Here is a 22442-nt window from a genome sequence, read left to right on the forward strand (position 1 = left end):
GCTTATCTGGCAGTGCTTGTGGAGAGAGAGAGCAACATTATTGTTTTGTGTCCAGTGACCCTTCTTCAGATATATCTCAGAGGGGTTTGCAGCTGGACGGACTATCAAAGGAACGAGGTGTGACGACAAAATTTCAAAATAAGGATATGATTTTCAAAACCTTGGTGCTTTGCCACTCAGAAAATGTTTATGTTAGTGAGCACAGGATGGCAAAACTTGAAGATGTTAAAATCGGTGAGAATAAACACACGGGCAGCAGATTTTTGGATCATTTCAAGATTTCAGGGAAGTAGAATTAAGAAGCCGGCCGGGAGTGTGTTTGGGGAGTTAAGTCGAGAGGTAGCAAAGGAATGGATGAGAGTTTCAGCAGCAGATGAACTGAGATGCTGTTGAGGTTGAAATTGTATGTGGACTTTGTGATAATGAGTGTGGGGGTGAGTAATGTGGGTTGGAAGCTCATCTTGGGATGAAATATTGCACCATGAATGTGACCAGTGTGTTACCTGCCAGTTACCAGGGGCAGGGATGGAGTCAGTGGCGAGGGAGTAGAATTTTGCTCAGAGCCTGGATTGATATTTTTCATTGTCTATTTAAATGCGATCTATACCCCTTTTCAAACAGGAACGGACTTGGCAACAGAACTAATTTGTGAACCAACTGTCAGCTTTATTGAAACAAAGTGTGGAGTTTATCTGTTATGAAGTAAACTACAGTGACAAACTCAGACAGCTACTTACAGTTGAATGTGTATTATACTGCTTAAGTCAATAACTAGGCAGTAAAGCAGTGATACAACATATTGGAGTTTTTGCAGCCTCGGTCTTCAAACTTTTTCTTCTGTCTTGGGCTTTTATCTTCTGATTCTCGTTGCTTTCCATTGCACAGACCTTTCTTGAGAATCTCTTTTATGCTTGTTCTTTTTTGATTAACCTTCCGCTCTGCCCAATCACAGCTCATATGAACAACACTCACCTCACGTAACCAAGTGATGTTCTTCATGTTCATAATTACTCTCTTTACATCTTACCTGAGGACTGTTATACCTGTATTTATTACCCTTATTTCACCGCCATTTCTCTATTCGCTGACAGAGTGGTATCAAGAGTATCTTTAGCTTTGAGCTGCAGGAAGCCTTTTCAATCGCGACTTATTAAAAAATAACAAAAGAACTGGGATGTTGTAAATCAGGAACAAAAACAAAGTTGCTGGAAAAGCTCAGCAGGTCTGGCAGCATCTGTGAAGGTAAAAAGACAGAGATAACTTTTCGGGTGCAGTGCCCCTTCCTCAGAGCGACTTATTAAAACCCCAGGGTCGCTAATGTAACAATCTTTCTCATCCAGTTCTCAGTCTGATTTGTCTCAAAATGCAACATTGTGACGACGATCATGAGCTTCTCACAATGCCAACACGAAGCACTGAGCATGCTCCAGCTCGCAGTGAAGTCTGGCTGATTGATGTCAGTGCGCACCAATAGGAGCACAGGGGTGCCGTGCATGACCGGACGGATGTCGCCCAATCGGAATGAAGGGAGGGCGGTATTAGTGAAAACCACGTGATCATCCACGAGAGCGGTCTCGAGTCGCTGAGACAACTGGAACGGCAGATGCTGGAGCATCGGATATAACACGGTGTGCAGCCAGATGAACACAGCAGGTCAAGCAGCATCAGAGGAGCAGGAAAGCTGACGTTTCCGGCCTAGATCCTTCGCTGAGACCAAGATTTATGCAATTGAGGTAAGAGCAGGACACGTTAAAGAAAGCAAAATGGCAGAAAGTGGGAGGGAAGTGATTTTTTTTATCTTGGATCCTCCAGTATCTGCAGTTCCCATTATCACGGGCAGTGATGTTCGTATGGGTTTGGAAGTTTTACAAACACTTCGCGCACATCGGAAAACACACATTTGAAACTCCCAGACTCACGTTCGCAGAAAACAAATCAATGCCTCAGATATTGATAGGCCCGTGTGACCGCCACCATCTCCATTGGGGGGGCAATGATCAGCGGGGCGCATGCGCGGCAGCTTTGAAACTTTGAAAGGGCCGGGTGAAGCTGGGCGCACGCGCAGCCGCCTCTGGTAGAAAGTGAGAGAACAAGGTGTGGGGCTGGACGAACACAGCAGGACTGGCAGCCTCAGAGGAGCAGGAAAGCTGGCGTTTTCGGGCCTACACCCTTCAGAAATGGGGGAGGGGAAAGGGATTCCAAAATAAATAGAGAGTGGGAGGCAGGTGGAGAGGAGACAAACAAGTTAGAGGTGGGGATGGAGCAGGTAAAGGTGAGTGTAGGTGCGGAGGTAGGGAGGGGATAGGTCAGTCTAGGGAGGACCAACAGGTCAAAGGGGTGGGATGAGGTTAGCAGGTAGAAAATGGGGGTGCAGCTTGAGATGAGAGGAGGGGATAGGTGAGAGGAAGAACAGGTTCGGGAGGTGGGGATGAGCAGTTGTTTCTTGCGAACTGAGTGTCGGTGTTCAGTAAAGTGGTCCCCAAGCCTCTGCTTGGTTTCCGTGATGTAGAGGAGGCCACAATGGGTACAGCGGATGCAGTATACCACATTAGCACCTGCATTCCCCATACAGATGGCCGAAAAGCCCTATGCTATTTCCTGTCCTGCAGGTCTGACCAGTTCCCCTCCACTGACCCCCTTATGCGCTTAGGTGAACTCGTCCTCACCGTCAACAACTTCCCTATCAAATCCTCCCACATCCTACAGACAAAATGGGTGGCCATGGGTACCCGCATGGGCCCAAGCTATGCCTGCCTCTTTGTCGGAACAATCCCTCTTCCGTGCATCCACTGGCCCTGAACCCCACCTCTTCCTCCGGTACATGGATGACTGTATTGGCGCTGCCTCGTGCTCCCGTGAGGAGATCGAACAGTTCATGCACTTCACCAACACCTACCACCCCAACATTAAGTTCACCTGGGCCATCTCCTGACACCTTTCTCACCTTCCTGGACCTCTGTTTCCATCTTGGGCAACCGTCTGGAAACCAATATCCATTTCAAGCCCACCGACTCTCTCAGCTACCTAGAATACACCTCCTCCCACCCACCGCCCTCAAAAAATGCCATCTGCTATTCCCAATTCATTCACTTCCGCCGCATCTGCTCCCGGGATTCCACTCCCGTACATCTGATGTCCTTCCTTGTCGAGGACCGCAACGCCGCCCCTGCCCCCCCCCCCCCCCCCCCCCCCCGGCAGTGATCCAGAATGCCCTTGACCGTGTCTCCTGCATTTTTCCACAACTCCTCCCTCGCAAACCATCCCTGCAATAACAACCGAAAAAGAATCTCTCTCATCCTCACGTACCACCCCACCAATCGCCGGATACAACGCATCATCCTCTGACATTTCCGCCATCGGCAATCCGACCCCAACACCAAAGACATTTTCCCCTCCCCACCCTTGCCTGTTTTCCGGAGGGACCACTCTCTCCGTGGCTCCACACTCCCCTCCAGCCCCACCACACCTGGCACTTTCACCTGCACCTGTAGGAAGTGCTGCACTTGCCCCCACACCACCTCCCTCATCCCCATCCCAGGCCCCAAGAAGACTTTTCACATCAAGCAGATGTTCAACGGCACATCTGCTCATGTGGTATACTGCATCCCCTGTACCTGTTGTGGCCTCCTCTACATCGGGGAGACCAAGCGGAGGCTTGGGGACAGCTTTGCAGAACACCTACGCTCGGTTCGCAACAAACTACTGCACCTCCAGTCGCGAAACATTTCAACTCCCCGTCCCACTGCTCAGACGACGTGTCCATCCTGGGCCTCCTGCAGTGCCACAACGATGCCAGCCGAAGGTTACAGGAACAGCAATTCATATTCCGCCTGGGAATCCTGCAGCCCAATAGTGTCAATGTGGATTTCACAAGCTTCAAAATCTCCCCTCCCCCAACCGTATCCCAAAACTAGCCCAGCTTGTCCCTGCCTCCCTAACCTGCTCTTCCTCTCTCCTATCTCCTCCTTCCACCTCAAGCTGCATCCCCATTTCCTGCCTACTAACCTCATCCCACCCCCTTGACCTGTTCGTCTTCCCTGGACTGACCTATCTCCTCCCTACCTACCCACCGACACTCACCTTTACCTGCTCCATGCCCGCCTCTTTAACTTGTCTGTCTCCTCTCCACTTATCTTGCCTCTCCATCTTCGATCCTTATTTCGTTCAGAATCCTCTTTCCCTCCCCCATTTCTAATGAAGGGTCCAGGTCTGAAAGGTCACCTATCCTGCTCCTTGGCCTGCTGTGTTCATCCAGCTCCACATCTTGTTGTCTCGGATTCTCCAGCATCTGCAGTTGCCATTATCTCTTATCCAAGTGTTTGTTTCTTCTGGATTTCTTTCCCAGAGTGTGGGATAATAGCAGCTCGCACTGCTCTTACTCGCTTGTGTGCTCCCTGATCACCTTTGTCGGTGTCTAATCTCTTCAGTCTCTTATGGGTAAATTTAATCTCTGTAGTATTTTACTGTTACTTCCTTATACCTTTTTGGAAGTAAATTTTCCACCACCATCCACCCCCAACCGTGTGCTGCTCTCTTACCAGATTAATTTTTGAATGGTATCTTTCACAGCCAGGAAATATTTCCCAGAAAGAGAGTTCATTTTTCTTCCATTTCAGGCCACCAAATTCTACAGCATTTATATTCTGTGTCATTCATTTTGCACTTCTGCAATATGTACTCTGTTTCTCCTTCCACAGATACTAGCGATCATTGCCAAAGCCCTGTTGCCTGTGGAGAAGTTTAACCTTCGTGTCCTGCTGCAGTTTGTATGATGAAGGTGCTCCCACAATGCGGCCATTTGAGAAGTTACAGATCATTCATCTAGCAATACTGAAGAGCTGATGGTGTATGTCCAAATCAACAAACTATTTGTACTTTTATCATCTTTTATAATTTCACAAAAATATTATCAATAAACTTTTGACGTAAGGCCATTATTAGGTCAGGTGACCAAAAAGTAACCATATTTGCACGTTTTCCTGACTATCTTGAAGAAGGAAAGCAAACCTAAGCGGTTTATCATGGGAATTCCAGACCGTGTTGCCTGGTAACTGTAGAAACAGCCCCCAGTAGTGAAGCAATGATTAAACACACTTAAGTCTGAAACTAAATGAGTTGTCCAAGTCTCGAAGGTTGTGTGGTGCAGGGAGATAGGGCTCATCACAGCTAGGAATGAAATCAAGGATGGGAATTTTAAATTGTTGCTTATAAATAGGAGCCTTTGTGGGTCAGGGAGTACAGCAGTGATGGTGAACAGGTCTTGGTACAAATGAACTTGTGTGCAGCAGAATTTTAAATATTCTTGAGGTTACAGGGACGTTGAATGTGGGAGGCCGACTGGCAGTGAGCTTGGATAGTTAAGTCTAGAGGTAACACAGGAATATATGAAAGGTTCAGCAGATGAGCTGAAACGAAGGTGTCACTGTCAGATCATTTCCACTGCAGTGGAAATAAGTGGTTTTTGTGCAGGGCTCTGCTGTTTACCCTCACCTCACCTCAGGAATTCAGCTGTTTGTGAATTTGCGGATCAAGTCTGTAATAAGATCAGGAACCAAGTGCCTGCTGTGACCCAAACTGGGTGTCACTGAGCAGGTTACTGCTGAGTAAGTGCTGCTGAATACTGCTGATGACAACACATTCCATCACTTTACTGATGATAGAGAGTAGACTGCTTGAGGGGAAATTGGTCGGATTGGATTTGCTGTGTTTTTGTGCTGAACAGACCTGGGCCATTTTCCAAATTGTCAATAGATGCCAGCGCTGTAGCAGGACTGAAACAGTTTGGCTTGGAAGCTAGCAAGCTCTAGAGCACTAGTCATCGGTACTGTTGCCAGAGTGTTGTCAGGGCCCATAACCTTTGCACAATTCGTCCATTTATTAATAATTATTTGAAATGAATCAAACTGGATGAAAACTCGTATCTCTGATGTTGGGGACCTCTGGAAAAGGCTGAGATGGATCATCCATTTGGCGGTTCTTGCTGAAGATTGCTGCAGTCTTATCTTTTGCATAGATAGGTTTGGCTCCTCTGTCAGTAAGGATGGGGATTTTTGGCATGCTTCCTCCAGTGAGTTGTTGAATTGCCCATCGCCATTCATGACTGGGTGTGGCAGATCTGCAGAGCTTACATCTGATCTATTGGTTATGAGGTGGCTTCGCTCTAACTCTTGCTGCTTATGCTATTTGGCATGCAGATAGTCCTGTTTGGTAGTCTTACCAGGTTAGCACATTATTTTTAAGTACGCCTTGTGCTGTTCTTGGCATGCCCTCCTACACTCTTCATTCAACCAGTGTTTGTCCCCTGGATCAATGGCAATGGCTGACTGTAGGATATGCTGGGCCATGAGGTTACAGATTGTCTGCTACTGTTATAGTCTCTCTCACAAAGCCTCATAGATATTTGGTTTTGAGTTCCTGTGTCTGTTCCAAGTCTATCCCTTTCAGCGGAAGTTCTTGCCACCCAATACAATGGGGGGTATTCTCAAGTTTAAGATGAGGCTTTGTCTCCACAGGACTGTGTGGCGGTCGCTGTTATCAATCCTGTCATGGACAGATGCCTCTGCAGCTGGGAAATTGGTGACTATGAGATCACTGTTTTCCCCGTTTGGTGTGTCACCACCTGCTGCAGTCCCAGCGAGGCAGCTTTGTCCTTTAGGACCCGGCCAGCCTGATTGGTAATCCTCCTGCAAACTACTCCTGAAGGTGGGCATTGAGTACATTTAGTGCTATTCACACTCTCCGTGCTTCCTCCTTGTACTGTTCAACATGGATGAGATTTTTTAAAATTAAAATTCACTCTTGGGATATGGAAATCGCTGGCTGGACCAGTGTTTATTGCCCAGAAGGCAGTTCACAGTCAACCACATCGCTGTAGGTTTGGAGTCGCATGTCATCCAGACCAGGTAAGAATGACAGAATTCCTTCCCAAAAAGACATAAGTGATCCAGACGGGTCTTTCCTGATTAATTGGCAATGGTTTCATGGTCATCATTAGACTTTTAATTCCAGACCATTCTTTCATTCAAATTCCACCATCTGCCATGGCAGGATGTGAACCCAGGTCCCCAGAATGTTGGCTGGGTCTCTGGATTAATAATCTAGTGATAATACTGCTGCCGATTTATCAACCGAGGGAGGATGGTACATGGTAATCAGCAGGAGCCATGAGACTTCCAGGCATCAGAGTCAAAGTCGAGTACTCCCAGGTCAAATAATCCGGTCGGAATAGCACTGTGCTGCCACGTCTGCCGTGTCTATCCTGCTCCTGGGACAGGACATCACTAAGGACAGTGATGGTGACGTGTGGCATTGTTTGTAAGGCATGATTCCATGCATATGATGCTGTTTCTTGACTAGTCTTTGAGTCACCTCTCCAAATTTTGCCGCTAGCCCCCAGATATTAGTAAGCAGGAGTTTGTGGGGTCGATAAGGCTGATTCTGCAGTTGTCTTTCCTAGTGCCTTGATCAATGCCAAGCGGTCCGCCCAGTTTCATTGCTTTGTTTCGACTTTGCAGTGATTTGCAACTGAGTGGCTTGCTGAGGTTGGCAAATTTCTTTCCCTGAATGACATTAGACCTTTTTTCTGCCATTAGCAATGGTTCCATGGCAACCAGTTGATTCTTAATTCCAGTTTTTAATTGAATTCAAATTCCACCATTTGCTGAGATGGGGTTTGAGCCCAGACTTCTGTTGTCCATTTTAGTATTCTGGATAAAAGTTAAATTCATCAGGTTTGTTCACTCATTTTTAAATATCACCAACGCAGGCTTTGTTTCTTTGCAAAACACTGTCCATCATCCTGTCTCCTCCATCCTCCCCTTCAACAACAAGTGAGGGAGACACATGGAGTTTGTGCCACTCGATTGTCTCAATCTTAATCAGCTGCCTCCGCTGCTTCTCTCTCTTCCACGAGCCCAGCAAACCAAATTGCCTGGCATGTTGCTCCTCATTTTGGTCCTAAATTTGCATCTTTCTCCAGTCTCGTCAAGCCTTACCAGAACTTATCCTAAACCTTTCCCTATTCTCCTAAACTCCAAACATTCCATCTCTCTCTTATTTCTCCTCCTCCTCCTCCTTGCCTCTTCCCCTTTGCCACTTCACAGATATTGTCACTTGTTCTGTCTGCTTCTCATGTCTGGCTATGTCCTTCTCACCCTTTCTGTTTAAAACCAATATTTGACCTCACTGTCATTGGAAAACTCCCACTCCATCTCCACTCTCTCTCTCTCTCTTTCCTGTCTGAAACCCATGTAGTTGATGTCCCTCAAGGATCTATCCTTGGCCCATCCTGTTTCTCACCGACATTCTGCCAGGAGGTGAGATCTTCCACAAGTACTGTGTTGGGTTTCGCATATATTCTACAATGTTCAGATCTAACACCCCTCTATCACTCTCCTTTGCTCCACTGTTACTCAATTATAACACTGCTTATCGTGTTTCCACTACTTGAATAGCTGAAATTTCCTCCAATAACATTTTGTGATCGTTAAACACATTTTCTTCAGTTCTTTATTGCAAATTATTTTTCCTTACTACTGTACTGAATCCATCCCTGTTGCTGGGAACTGTCTGAGGCTGAACTGCACCCTTCTCAATAATGCTGTCATATCTGGCCTCAAGATGAACATCTTACCATACATCTTCTCAATCACAAATGTCAGAAATTTCAATCTCTGAAATGCTCCTTCTCTCACCTCGCTCTAGCTCACTTGTAATGGAAACCCCTTACCCATGTCTGTGTTGCCTTCAACATGACAATCCCAAAAGAGAACTCTCTATTCTCTGCCTGATCAAGAATCTGTTCCCACGATCGGAAATATCCCCTCAGCATTAACCTGCAAACTCCCTGAAGAATCCTATATTTTTAATTACATCACCTGTCTTCAATAATCTAGTCAGTAGTTTCCAGACCTATTTAGTCTTAGCTTAAAAGATAATCCCTGCAAACCAATGATCATCCTAGTCCATCTTCTCTGAAATGCCTCCAGTGAAGTGATATATTTGCTTGAATAAGTCGACCAAAAAAGCTGCTCACATTCCTCCAGATGTGGCCCTACCAGCAATTTGTACATTTGTCCTAAGACATGGACTCCAAACTCTTATACTACAAACACCTTGACATAAGGGATAACATCCCGTTACCCTCCCGGATTTCCTGTTGCAACTGTGTGCTTGCTTCGTGTTTCCTGCACAATTATTCCTGAGTCCCTATGTGATGCAGTTTTCCACAGTTTTTAGCTTTTAAATAACACTGTATTCTTTGGTCGTCTCCTCAAATGAACAACTTCACATTTTCCCACAGTTGTACTCCATTTTCCAACTTGTTGCCCATTATCAATATTTCTCCATAAACTGTAACCCTCATGGAACTTGACGGCTATCCTTTTTTATGAGATGCTCCCTTATTCTTCTAACTTTTTTTTTGTTAGGAGCACTGGGCAAGATGACATGTACGTAACTGCTATCGTTTTAAGGGGCATTCTTTTGAATGACCAGCAGAAGCTTACCGTCCGGTTCTCAGAATCGAGACAGCTTGTTCGTCAAGTTGCTTTGGGCTGGAAAAGCTAATGTCTCATTGTGGCAGTGCAGCAGCACAGAAGGAAAGAAAAAGGAGGAAAGAAAAGGAAGCAAATCTTGCTGTCTGCATCTCACTAATTCTTGGGCATTCTTTGCCATGTGTCAAACACCTGCTGATCCGTTTAGTGACATGAAGTCCCAAGGTGGACACTCCTAGAAGCCAAAATAGATTTCCCCCTGAATCAACTGCTGACCCCCACAAAGGATAATGTGTAGCAGGGACAATGCACAGTTATCCTCGGCCAGGAGGAGGGGATGGTGTGAATTTCTGTCCAGACTGAATTGGATTTTATGAATTTGTGTTACAGGATATTACAAGTGGACTTTAAGGTGGAAGTCTCCATAATTGTAACACCAAACTCTGACAGAATTACTCAATTCATCAGGACCTGGATATTCACATTGTGTTGAGTATTGTGTCCCTGCTCATTCCCATTTGCTGTGTAAAATTTCTCTTTTAAATCACCCCATTCTCTCAATAGATTGTCCCTAAAACTTTCAGTATATGTCCTGTAATCCTTTTTGTGATCAGTTGTTGAGTGTATAATTTATCATCCTAATGTAGTATATCTTTTGTAAACACCTCTATCAAAGGTCCCCTCAAAATACTTTGTTACAAGGAGAACAGTCTCAGTTTCTCCAAATACCTTATTCCGCCATAACTGTTTCTTATCAATAAGGCACTCATCTGGAATGTGTTGGAACATTTTCCACTTCCCTGCATCAGTGCAGCCCCAACAATATTAAAGAAAGTGAACGTTCTCCAGATGAAGCACTGTCAGAGTGGTGTCCCACCCACCACAAACAACATTCCCCTCTACACCACTGAGGCACAGTGGCATCTCTGTGCCAAAGGTAAAGTCACCATTGTCCTACCTGACCATAGGGCTGGTTTAACCTGAAGATTACCACACCCCAGGCGAGGGGAGAGGTTGAGAAGGAGAGTCCATCTATTGTAGATGGATATTCTCTATGTACCAGCAACCCCCAAGTCACATGAAAGAATAATGTTTTAAAAACAACCCTAACCATGCAACTAAAAACCCTCTTCCTACAAACCATTCTGTTAATTCTCCTCTGCCCCCTGTCAGGGACCATCCCGTCCTTCACAGTGTGTGGGGGACCTTTGGTTTGCACAGACTCAGCTCGTCTCTGTTCCTGTCTGTGATGTCATCATGCTGTGACAATGGCACTGAACATCACTGTCTCTGAAGGTGGTAGGCACAGAGATCCTCATAGCGTTTAAGGCATATATAGATGTACACTTGTGATGCCAACACAGTCAAGTCTATGGGCCAAGTGCTGGAAAATTTTTAGATTAGAATAGTTAGGTGGTGGTTTTTAACTGGCACAGGCTGGATGGGCCTCAGAGCCTTTTTCTGTACTGTAGACCTCTGAGACACTTCACATAGGAAGATGCCCAGCAATATTTCAAGCCCTTTCCGAAAATGAGATATTAGAATAAATGACACGTGATTGGTCAGTCTTTTTGAGAGAAAAGTGAGGTTTAGAAGTAAAGCGGTTTACCACGAAATTCTGGAGCCTGAAGCCCAGGAAATTGAAAGTGCCGTCATCAAGTGGACGAATAAAAATGGGATATCATCAGAAGGATTGTATTCGAGGAAAGCACATATCATTTGAGATTTGTGAGGCTGGGGTATATTAGACAGGAAGGGTTCTGAGACTGGAGAAGATTTCAAAAATAGGGAAAAGTGTGAGGTTGGAGGAGATTACCCCCACAAACCTCCCTTTGTTTGACATCTAATCCAGCCTCACAATCCTTGTGAGGCTGGATTAGATGTCAAACAAAGGGAGGTTTGTGAGGGTAAAGACAATTAGAGCTGAGGAAGTTTATATGGGCTGGAGGAATTTACAGAAACAGGAGGGTGTTGAACAAAGAAGAAAAATTACAGCACAGGAACAGGCCCTTTGGCCCTCTAAGCCTGTGCCAGATCCTCTATCCAAACCTGACCCCTATTTTCCAATGATCTGTATCCCTCTGCTCCCTGCCCATTCATGTATCTGTCTAGATACATCTTAAATGTTGCTATCATGCCCACCTCTAACACCTCCAATGGCAATACGTTCCAGGCACCCACCACCCACTGTGTAAAGAACTTGCCGCACATAGCCCCCTTAAACTTTCCCCTCTCAACTTGAAACTGGAGGAGATTACAGAGGTGAGATCTGTGAGACTGAGCAATCTACAGAGATGGTGAGAGTTCTGAGGCTAGAGGGGGATTCCAACGATAGGCAGGTTGTGAGGCTGGAGAGGGATTTCAGCAATGTGGAGGGTGGTGAGGCTCGAGGTGATGGCTGCAATAGTGCAAGTAGTGAGCTTGAGGGTCATGCTCATGGTAGGGAGGGTAGTGAGGTTTGAGGTATGATTCCTGTGATAGTGAGGGTGGTGAGGCTTCAGGGCAGATAATCGTCTAGACAGCACAGTGGAGTACTTACAGCACATGGAGTGCAGCAGTTATAGGAAGTGGTTCAACAACACTTTCTCCAAATCAAATACAAATGGGCAATCAATATTAGTGGTCTTTGCTGCCCAGATATCCCATAAGTAAATTAAAATTATGATGGGTTTCTGGTTTGGAGAGAGCTTGAAGAAGCTGAGGTAATTCTCCTTGGGGCTGATTAGCAATGATTTTGTTGAGTAGTAGACTTGTTTCCAGGATATTAGCTTGCAGAGAGAGAAAAATTATTAACATTGTGGCAATGTTTGGTAAACGCAGAATACAAAATTCAGATAGTTGGCAAACGATGCAGGGTGAAAATGTGAAGATTACTTGATTCAGCAAGTTCCCATGACCTGGAACAGTGCTGAATGGCAGCTGGATGCAGATTTAGCAGTTATTCTCAGAAGAGATTTAACTTTTCAAGGCATGATCAAGCGGGCGGTGGACAACTGGCAGAGGACTTGGGTCAGATTTGCAGCACCTCCCAGAGTGAGAGTGAAGTCTTTGACAGGGTTCCACATGGTAGACTGATGAGTAAAGTTAGATCACATGTGATTCAGGAAGACCTTGCTAATTGGAAGCAGAATTGGCTTAGTTGTAGGAGAGACCATGGTGCTGGAGGATTTTTCAGAGTGGAGTTCTGTAACCAGCGTGTTCCGCAGCAATCGGTAAATGGTCCATTTCTTTGTTTCTCATTAATATAAATGATTTGGATGAGAATTTAAGGGACAAAACTAATAAGCTTGCAGATGATACTAGAAGTGTTGGTATAGTGGTTAGTTAAGGTTTCCTAAGATGATCAATTGGCTCAATGGGTTGAGCAGTGGAGGATGAAGTTCATTTTGAATAAATGTGAGATATTGTATTTTGGTAAAATGAACAAGGATAGGACTGACACACTTAACGCAAATGCTGAGATTCAGGGACATAATTCTTCGAAGTTTATGTAGACAGGGTGGTTCATAAGTTGTTTCGCACACTTGCCTTCATTGCTCAGAACTTTGAGTATAGGAGTTGCGGTGTTATGTTGAGGTTGTACAGGACATTGGTGAGGCTTCATTTTTGGTATTGTGTGCGGTTCTGGTCGCCCTGTTACAAGAAGGACACTATTATTAAACTGGAGACAAGTCAGAAAAGACTCGCTGGGATGTTGCCAGGAATGGAGGGCTTGATGTTCAAAATAGATGGCCAAAACTAGGGCTTTTCTCACTGGAGTAAAGGAGGTTAAGGGGTAACCTTACAGAGGCTTATAAAATCATGAGGGCACAGATTATGTGAATAGCAAGGGGTTTCCCCGAGGCTGGGGGATTTCAAGACAAGGGGACATATGTGTAAGGTGAGAGGAGGAATACATATTTTAAAAAAAAGACATGAAATACAATTTTTCTTTTAGAGTGGTTCATGTGTGGAACAAACTTTCAGAGGAGGTGGTGGATGCAAGTACAATTGCATTGTTTAAAAAAAGATTGAATAATTACATGTGTAAGAAAGGTTTAGAGGGATATCTGTCACATGCAGACAGATGGGATCAGTTTAATTATAGAATGTATATATTTAATATAAATTTCCAAGTTCTAAATTGGAGTAAGGCTATCTTTGACCCTATTGGGCAAGAACTTCCAAAAGATGATCAGGAGAGATAATTCTCTGTTAGTGGGATGCTTGGAAGGTGGGAAGCCTTCAAAAGTAAAATAAAGAGAGTCCAGAAACAGCATATTCCTGTTCATGTGAAGGGCAAGGCTGGTAAATGTAGGGGATACTCATTGACTGGAGAAATTGAGGATCTGGTCAAGAAAAAGAAGGCAGCACATGTCGGGTATTGACAGCAGGAATTGTCAGTCCCTCGACGGAAAAGGGCAGGAGGAGCACACTCAAGGGAAATTGAGAGGGTGTAAAGCAGACATGAGCCATCTTTGGCAAATAGGGTTAAGGGGAGTCCCAAGAGATTCTGAAACTACATTTGGGGCAAAAAAGCAACAAGGGAGAAAATAGGGCCCCTTTAAAATCAACAAGACTATCAGTGTGGAACTGCAGGCTGAGATAGGAAATGAATATTTCACATTAGTATTTACTGCAGAGAAGGATATGGAAATGAGAGAACTTGGAAACATAAATAATGAAAGTGTCCATATTACACAGGATTAGGAGGTGGACATCTTAAGATGCATAAAGGTAGTACATAGGTCCCTGGCATCTGATCAGGTGTTATCCACAAACTCTGGGAGAGGCTAGGGAAATAATTGCTGGGCCGTGTGCTGAGATATTTCTATCACTGATAGACACTGTTGAGGTGCCAGAAGACTGCCTGGCTAATGTCTTGCCGTTCTTTAAGAAAGGTGGTAAGGAAAGGCCGGGGAGCTATCGACCCCTGAGCCTGATGTCAGTGGTGGGTAAATTGTTGGCGGGGATTCTGAGGGACAGGATTTGTATGCGTTTGGAAAAGCAAGGACTGCTTAGGGATAGTCAACATGGCTTTGTGAGTGGGAAATCTTGTCTCACGAACAATATTGAAGTTTTTTTTTGAAGTGACAAAGATTGCTGAAGGCAAAGCAGTGGACATTGTCTATCTGGCTTCAGCAAGGCATTTGCCAAAGCTCCACATGATAGACTGGTTAGCAAGCTTCGATCAAATGGAATCCAGGCAGAGTTAGCTAGTTGAAACAAGGTTGGTTTGAAGGCACGAGACAAGATCATGGTGGGGGTGGGGGGGTGGGGTCTATTTTCGGTCTAGAGGACTATGAACAGCAGTGTGCTGTAAGGATTGGTGCTGGTTCCACTGCTTTTTTGTCATTGACACAAATCATGTGGAATGAATATTGGAGGAATGGTTAGTAAGTGTGCAGATGACTCTGATATTGTTGTTGTAGTAGACAGCAAAGAAGTTTACCTCCAAGTACAATGGGAATTTAATCAGATGGGTCAATGGGCCGAGGAGTGCCAGAAATCAGTTTAGTTTGAATAAATGCGAGCTATTGCATTGTGGTAATGAAAATCAGGGCAGGGCTTAAACACTTAATAATGAGGTCCTGGGGACTGTTATGCAACAGAGACTCCTTGGGATGTTGGTGCACAGTTCCTTGAAGGTGGATGGCGGGTACAGAAGGTAGTGAAGATGATATTTGCTGTGCTGCATTTATTGGTCAGTGCATTGAATGTAGGAGTTGGGAGGTCATGTTATAGGCTGAACAAGGCATTGATTATGCTGCTTTTGGAATACTGTGTACGGTTCTGGTCTCCCTGCAATAGGAATGATGCTGTTAAACTTGGCAGGGTGCAGAAAAGATTTACGAGGATGTTGGAAGTTTCAAGCTGTGGGGAGACGCTGAATATGCTAGGGCTATTTTCCCTAGAGCATTGAGAGGTGACCTTCTAAAAGCTAATAAAATTATGGTGGGCAGAGTGTGAATAACTAAGGTTGTTTTCCCAGGGTAGGGGAGATGAGAACTAAACACTGGTTTAAGCTGACAGGGAAAGTTTTAAAAGGGAAAGCGGATGGTGCCTGTGTAGAATGAGCTGCCAGAGGAACTGGCGGAAGCTCGTCAATTACCCATCCAGATATAGAACATAGAACATAGAACAGTACAGCACAGAACAGGCCCTTCAGCCCACAATGTTGTGCCGACCATTGATCCTCATGTATGCACCCTCAAATTTCTGTGACCATATACATGTCCAGCAGTCTCTTAAATGACCCCAATGACCTTGCTTCCACAACTGCTGCTGGCAACGCATTCCATGCTCTCACAACTCTCTGCGTAAAGAACCTGCCTCTGACATCCCCTCGATACTTTCCACCAACCAGCTTAAAACTATGACCCCTCGTGCTAGCCATTTCTGCCCTGGGAAATAGTCTCTGGCTATCAACTCTATCTATGCCTCTCATTATCTTGTATACCTCAATTAGGTCCCCTCTCCTCCTCCTTTTCTCCAATGAAAAGAGACCGAGCTCAGTCAACCTCTCTTCATAAGATAAGCCCTCCAGTCCAGGCAGCATCCTGGGAACCCTCCTCTGAACCCTCTCCAAAGCATCCACATCTTTCCTATAATAGGGCGCCCAGAACTGGACGCAGTATTCCAAGTGCGGTCTAACCAAAGTTTTATAGAGCTGCAACAAGATCTCACGACTCTTAAACTCAATCCCCCTGTTAATGAAAGCCAAAACACCATATGCTTTCTTAACAACCCTGTCCACTTGGGTGGCCATTTTAAGGGATCTATGTATCTGCACACCAAGATCCCTCTGTTCCTCCACGCTGCCAAGAATCCTATCCTTAGTCCTGTACTCAGCTTTCAAATTCGACCTTCCAAAATGCATCACCTCGCATTTATCCAGGTTGAACTCCATCTGCCACCTCTCAGCCCATCTCTGCATCCTGTCAATGTCCCGCTGCAGCCTACAACAGCCCTCTACACTGTCAACGACACCTCCGACCTTTGTGTCGTCTGCAAACTTGCTGACCCATCCTTCAATTCCCTCGTCCAAGTCATTAATAAAAATGACAAACAGTAGAGGCCCAAGGACAGAGCCCTGTGGAACTCCACTCACCACTGACTTCCAGGCAGAATATTTTCCTTCTACTACCACTCGCTGTCTTCTGTTGGCCAGCCAATTCTGTATCCAAGCAGCTAAGTTCCCCTGTATCCCATTCCTCCTGACCTTCTGAATGAGCCTACCATGGGGAACCTTATCAAATGCCTTACTGAAGTCCATATACACCACATCCACAGCTCGACCCTCATCAACTTTTCTAGTCACATCCTCAAAAAACTCGATAAGGTTTGTAAGGCATGACCTACCCCTCACAAAGCCGTGTTGACTGTATTTGATCAAGCCATGCTCTTCCAGATAGTCATAAATCTTATCCCTCAGATATCTTTTAATGTTGTATGTGAATAGGGAATGTTTAGAGGAATATGGGTCAAATGCTTGCAAATGGGATTAGATTAATTTAGGATATCTGGTCAGCATGGACAACTGGGATTGTTCCATGCTGTACAACTCGGACTAAGCATTTTTGTTTTCATTTCAGATTTCCACAATTTTACTTCTGCACTGTTCTTAACCTTTCAATCCCTCTGAAAGACTGAGTTACAGATTTATACAATGCCTGTCCTTCCTCCCTGGCTCTCCCACCTCTCTTTCGGTAATTTTGTGTAAACACTGACTGACTGAATACCTTACCTGGAGGATATTTATGAATGGATTTGTTCTAATGATAATCCAACATGTTTTCCAAGTGTCGCTCCACAAATGTCCAGAGGATTTCTCAGTTTCACAGTCTGTTTTCTCTTCTGGTTTCTCACTCATTGCACTTACTTTCTGTGTGATAGCTTAGTCTGCAGTTAGAGAATTCAAACTGTTCCACATCCAGGTCTGACAGTCACTTTGTTTATCACAACCCAATTATCTCAGGATTTTGAACATTGAAGGAGAAAGCAGCACTCACACTTTGGAGAAATACAAATGGTTTGTGTGTAAAAGAGTCTGTGAAGATTCATCTGAAATGTTCTAACACCAGCGCAGTGACTCTGGGGAGAGACTGTGGAAATGGGCAGATTGCAAGAAGGAACTTCTTCATCCATCCCACCTAGAAACTGACCACCAGAGTCACACTGGAGAGAAACCATTCACCTGCTCTGATTGTGGTATGGGATTCACTCAGTCATCTAACCTGCTTAAACACCAGGGAGCTCTCACTGGATAGAAACCATTCACTTGCTTGGAATGTGGGAAACAATTCACTCAGACAACTCACCTGCTGATACACCAGCAAATTGACACTGGAGAGAGACCATTGGCCTGTTGTGTGTGGGAAAGTTTTTCTGACTCGAATTCCCCTCTGACACACCAGCAAATTCACTCTTGGGAGAGAGCATTCGTGAGCTGAGTGTGGGAAAGCATTCACTCAGTCGTCCAAACAGTCACAAAGAACCACGGTTGAAGCATTTTGCTATCACTCTCACGATCAAATGAACCATAGTTTTGGGCTGTTTGTACTGCTGTTACTAATCCCAGCTCAATTAAAGGTGCTGGTATTGTGAATAAAATGTTAATAACAGTTGTATATCTGTCAGGTGGAGCTTGGAAATAGTCACGTCACGACACATTCACACTGACTAAAGACTATCCACCAGCACAGTATGTGAAAAGGGATTTCCTGGTTCATCAGGACTAGTTAAGTAGCAGCAAATTTGAGTAACTCTTGGGTTTTTTTTTATTCTGCTGTTAGCTGTCTCCAAACCAGGTATTTTTGGGCTTGTTTCTGGAGATCATAGAATCCCTCCAGTGTGGAAGCAGATGACTTGGCCCATCAAGTCCACACTGAACCTATGAAGTGTCTTACCCAGACCCTGTCTGCGTCGGTTTCCTCCCACAGTCCATAAATGTGCAAATTAGGTCGATTGACTATGCTAAATTACCCTTAGTATCTTGTGTGCAGAATGCAAGGACAGAGTGGGGTGTGAGACTGGATGGGATGCCCTTTGGAGGGTTTGTGTGGACTCAGTGGACTGAATGGCCATCTTCCACACTGTAGGAATTCTATGATGATCTCGATGGCCCTTTATTTATTAGTTATGTCTGCACACCTTTTACAATTACGGATCCTGTTGCTCTCCACAGACACGTTTCAACTTTTAATAGGTGTTTGTTGATTTGGAAACAATCGTAATGTTTCCTTTTGAGTTTTGCCCACAAAATGAAAGTTTTAAGTCGAAACAAAAGATTGGGAGGAGTCCAGTACTATATCCCCGATTGCATTTTCCCGATCGGCTATGAAACCTGGTGTCCGTTGTGACTCTGTTCGCGGGGGGTGGAGAATGCAGTCTCTTCAAATCTTTACCTGTTGTCCACAGCAGTGATGGATTTCATGATGAATACATATACACTAGATATCACACAATGTCTTGGTTTATTTTCTATTTAGTCTGCTGTACTTTACTCCACAGAGACCGAGATAATGGTCTGGGGACCTAGGTTTGAATCCCACCATTCCAGATGGTGGAATTTGAGTTTTTTTTAAAAATCTGGTAATAAGAATCTAATGATGACCGTGAATCCATTGCCATTGTTGGAAAAACCTGTGTCCTTTAGGGAAGGAAACTGCCATTCTTATCCAGTAATATCAAGATCCCATGAATGATATTTTTTTTTAAAAAATTTTAAAAATCTGCAAATACATTTATCTCTGTCTTAATTTATTTCACCACCGACAGTTCAAACTGGTTGATGGCTACTTTCACTTTTGATCATGTTGTGGCCATTTCATGGTTGAAACAAAAAAAATGCATGAATGGAACCACAGTTGTTCTTGTAGGAACAATGCATGCTCTGATATGTTTGAAAAAAAAACCTCATCTCACTTATGAGCCAGATATCAAAGCTGACCAGATCCTGATGCTGTGCACCGTGAAAGTGAAATTCTTCACCGTCTTATCCACTTGTGTTGCTATTTCAGGGAGCTATGCACCTCCCAAACTCCTGAACACCTTTGAGAATTTCATCAAACTGACCCCCAATGGCAGGAATGGACAGAGTCAGCTTGGCTTGATGATCATAATTCAGGCTCAACCAATCTCCTGGAGCATTTTGAGAATGCAATTAGTAGTGAGTGTGGCCACCTCTCTGTACTGTAGTGATACAGATCCTCTGATCCTGCTTGCCCCAAATGGCTGATATTGAATGATTCATTGGAAATGCTGTGTCAGGATCTCCTGACTTAATCCTGTCTCCCTTGCCCTGACTGAGAACTGTTTCCCTGAGACTTTGAGACGTGAGCATTTGGTCAAAACACGTGTTTGTTGCCACAGCTGCTAACCAGCCGTTAACTGACTGCTGGTAATAACAGTGAACAGCTGCCTGGCTTGCGCCTGTGATAAACAACCAAGCAAGACAGGAGCACTGTGAAACATTAAGTTCTAGTTGAGACGTCAAAGTGCAAAAATGCCAGGGAAAGGCAGAGATATTGTGGCAGAACACGTCTCAGGTGCTAAACAGCTTGCAGAGTTCTTACAGAAAGCATGTACTTTGCGGACAGGCAATTCTGCATCTTGATGTAGCATTTTTATCTAACTTCTGGCTCATCTTGCTAGATTTGCAAATATCTCCACGTCTGGCTAATGTGAGAATTGGCTTGGTCATTTACAGTTGTGTCCCATGTCAGCGAATTGATAATCTGATTAAACTCACAGGCCTTGACTTGAGAGAAATAAAGCACAAGTTTGATTGGGTGCTGTTGCACTCAAATGAAAAACGTGCATTGTATATGCCATATCCTTTCCTGGCTCACAGTGTTTCCAAAATCTCTAGTTCAATACATCCCAAGTCATCATCATCAGAGGCAAAACTAGTGAATACTTCGATCACTTCATCTTTTGTTTTTTTCTGAAATGCTATTTGTAATGAGGTAGTATTGGCAGGCAATTTTCTTTTACTTCTGATGCCATGTGTGACTCTTCAGGGATGGTGTTGGTGGGAAGATGCGACATGCACCACGGATGAGGCACGAACATTCAGAGCAAGTGCTGAGCATGCAGAAAAGGAGAGATGAACGGTTACCTTGGAAAAAGCACATTTGGAGAAAGTTGGGTGAGAGTGCTGAGAGAAAGGACTTTGGCGGCATGGTGGCTCTGTGTTTAGCGCTGCTGCCTCACTGCACCAGGACACGTGTTTGATTCCAGCCTTAGGTGACTGCCTGTGTGGAGTTTGCACATTCTCTCTGTGTCTGTGTGGGTTTCCTCAGAGTGCTCCCGCAGTCCAAAAGATGTGCAGGCTAGGTGGATTAGCCATGTTAAATTGCCTGTAGTGTTAAGGGAGAGGTCGATTAGGTGGGGTATAGGTCTGGCTGGGATGCTCTGAGGTTTGATGAGGACTTGTTGGGCTGAAGGGCTGTTATAGTTCCAGAGTGCTGAACTGCTGTAGATTACAAGGTCCGGAGCTGGATGAACACAGCAGGCCAAGCAGCAAAGGAGCAGGAAGTGCGATGCCTCAGGCCTAGACACCCTTCTTCAGTTTTTGATCAGGCTGTTTTAAAATTGGTTTAACGAGACTGCACCATTCCTGCAAATACTGCAATACCAGGATGATGCTTGGAGAGGACAGAGCAAGCTCCTGTTCCAAAAATTGGTTTAATATAGGGTCCTTAAGTAAAGAACATATCAGATACTAAAGCTGATAAGAACATTTTTTTAATTTGAAAAAATATACTTTATTCATAAGATGTACAAAAAAAAAACACATTCATACACCTACCCAGTCATGCAAGCTGCTCTGGGTTACCCAGGGTGTACGTCCACCAACTAAAGGGGAAAAAAAAACAAAGCAAAGAAAATACACCGGCAGTCTTCACCCCGCACAGTCCCCGTTGGCCCCCTGACCAGTTGGGGGAGGCGCCAGCTGGGCTCAGTTACCAGATAGGGCCCTTGTTTCTATTCTGGACGAGGGGTTTCATACAGTGGTCTTTCCCCACCGCACCTTGGCGGCGGCTGCCCCGAGCTTTAGTGTGTCACTCAGCACGTAGTCCTGGACCTTGGAGTGCGCCAGTGTGCAACATTCGTTCGTGGTCAGTTCTTTCAGCTGGCAGACCAGCAAGTTGCAGGCAAACCAAAGAGCGCCTTTCACCGCATTGATGGTCCTCCAGGCGCAGTTGATGTTGGTCTCGATGTGCGTCCCGGGAAACAGCCCGTAGAGCATGGAGTCCCGCGTCACGGAGCTGCTCGGGATGAACCTCGACAAATACCACTGCAACCCCTCCAGACCTCCTGTGCATAGGCACACCTCAGAAGGAGGTGATAGACAGTCTCGTTCCCCCCCCCCGCAGCCACCTCGAGGGCAGTGCGCAATGGCGCAGAGATTCCGGGCGTGCATAAAGGATCTCACTGGCAGAGCCCCTCTCACCGCCAGCCAAGCAATGTCCTTGTGCTTGTTTGAAAGTTCTGGCGATGAGACATTCTGCCAAATGACTTTGGCAGTCTGCGTGGGGAACCACATGACGGGATCCACCCTCTCCTTTTCCCGAAGGGTCTCGAGGATACGATGTGCTGACCATTGCCAGACGGCCTTGTGGTCAAAGGCGTTTCCTTTCAAAAATTTCTCCACGACCGGCAGGTGGTACAGGACGGTCCAACTACTCGGAGTGTTCTGTGGCAATGATGCCAGGTCCATCCTTCACAACACTGGGGACAGGTAGAACCTCGGTAAGTAGTGACACTTGGTGTTTGCGTACTGAGGATCTATGCACAGCTTGATGCAGCCGCACACAAAGGTAGCCATCAGGGTGAGGGTGGCATTCGGAATGCCCTTTCTCCCTATTTTACAGGTCTTTGTACATGGTGTCCCTGAGGACCCGGTCCATCCTCGACCCCCAAATGGAGTGGAAAATGGCCCGGGTGACCACAGCAGCGCAG

The 22442-nt window shown here is 45.2% G+C and overlaps 1 long non-coding RNA gene and 1 pseudogene across 1 annotated transcript; one reads left to right on the forward strand and one right to left on the reverse strand.

Annotated features, from left to right (window-relative positions):
* Positions 1-1557: 1557 nt before the first annotated feature.
* On the forward strand, positions 1558-18185 carry LOC132209438 (uncharacterized). The gene is made up of 3 exons (XR_009445526.1): positions 1558-1733; positions 4698-4846; positions 17069-18185. It is a non-coding gene; the product is annotated as an uncharacterized LOC132209438 (long non-coding RNA).
* A 2895-nt stretch (positions 18186-21080) lies between these two features.
* LOC132209445 (U2 spliceosomal RNA) lies at positions 21081-21241 on the reverse strand (annotated as a pseudogene).
* Positions 21242-22442: the final 1201 nt, after the last annotated feature.

This window comes from Stegostoma tigrinum, unplaced genomic scaffold (assembly GCF_030684315.1).
Source record: "Stegostoma tigrinum isolate sSteTig4 unplaced genomic scaffold, sSteTig4.hap1 scaffold_94, whole genome shotgun sequence".
NCBI lineage: Eukaryota > Metazoa > Chordata > Chondrichthyes > Orectolobiformes > Stegostomatidae > Stegostoma > Stegostoma tigrinum.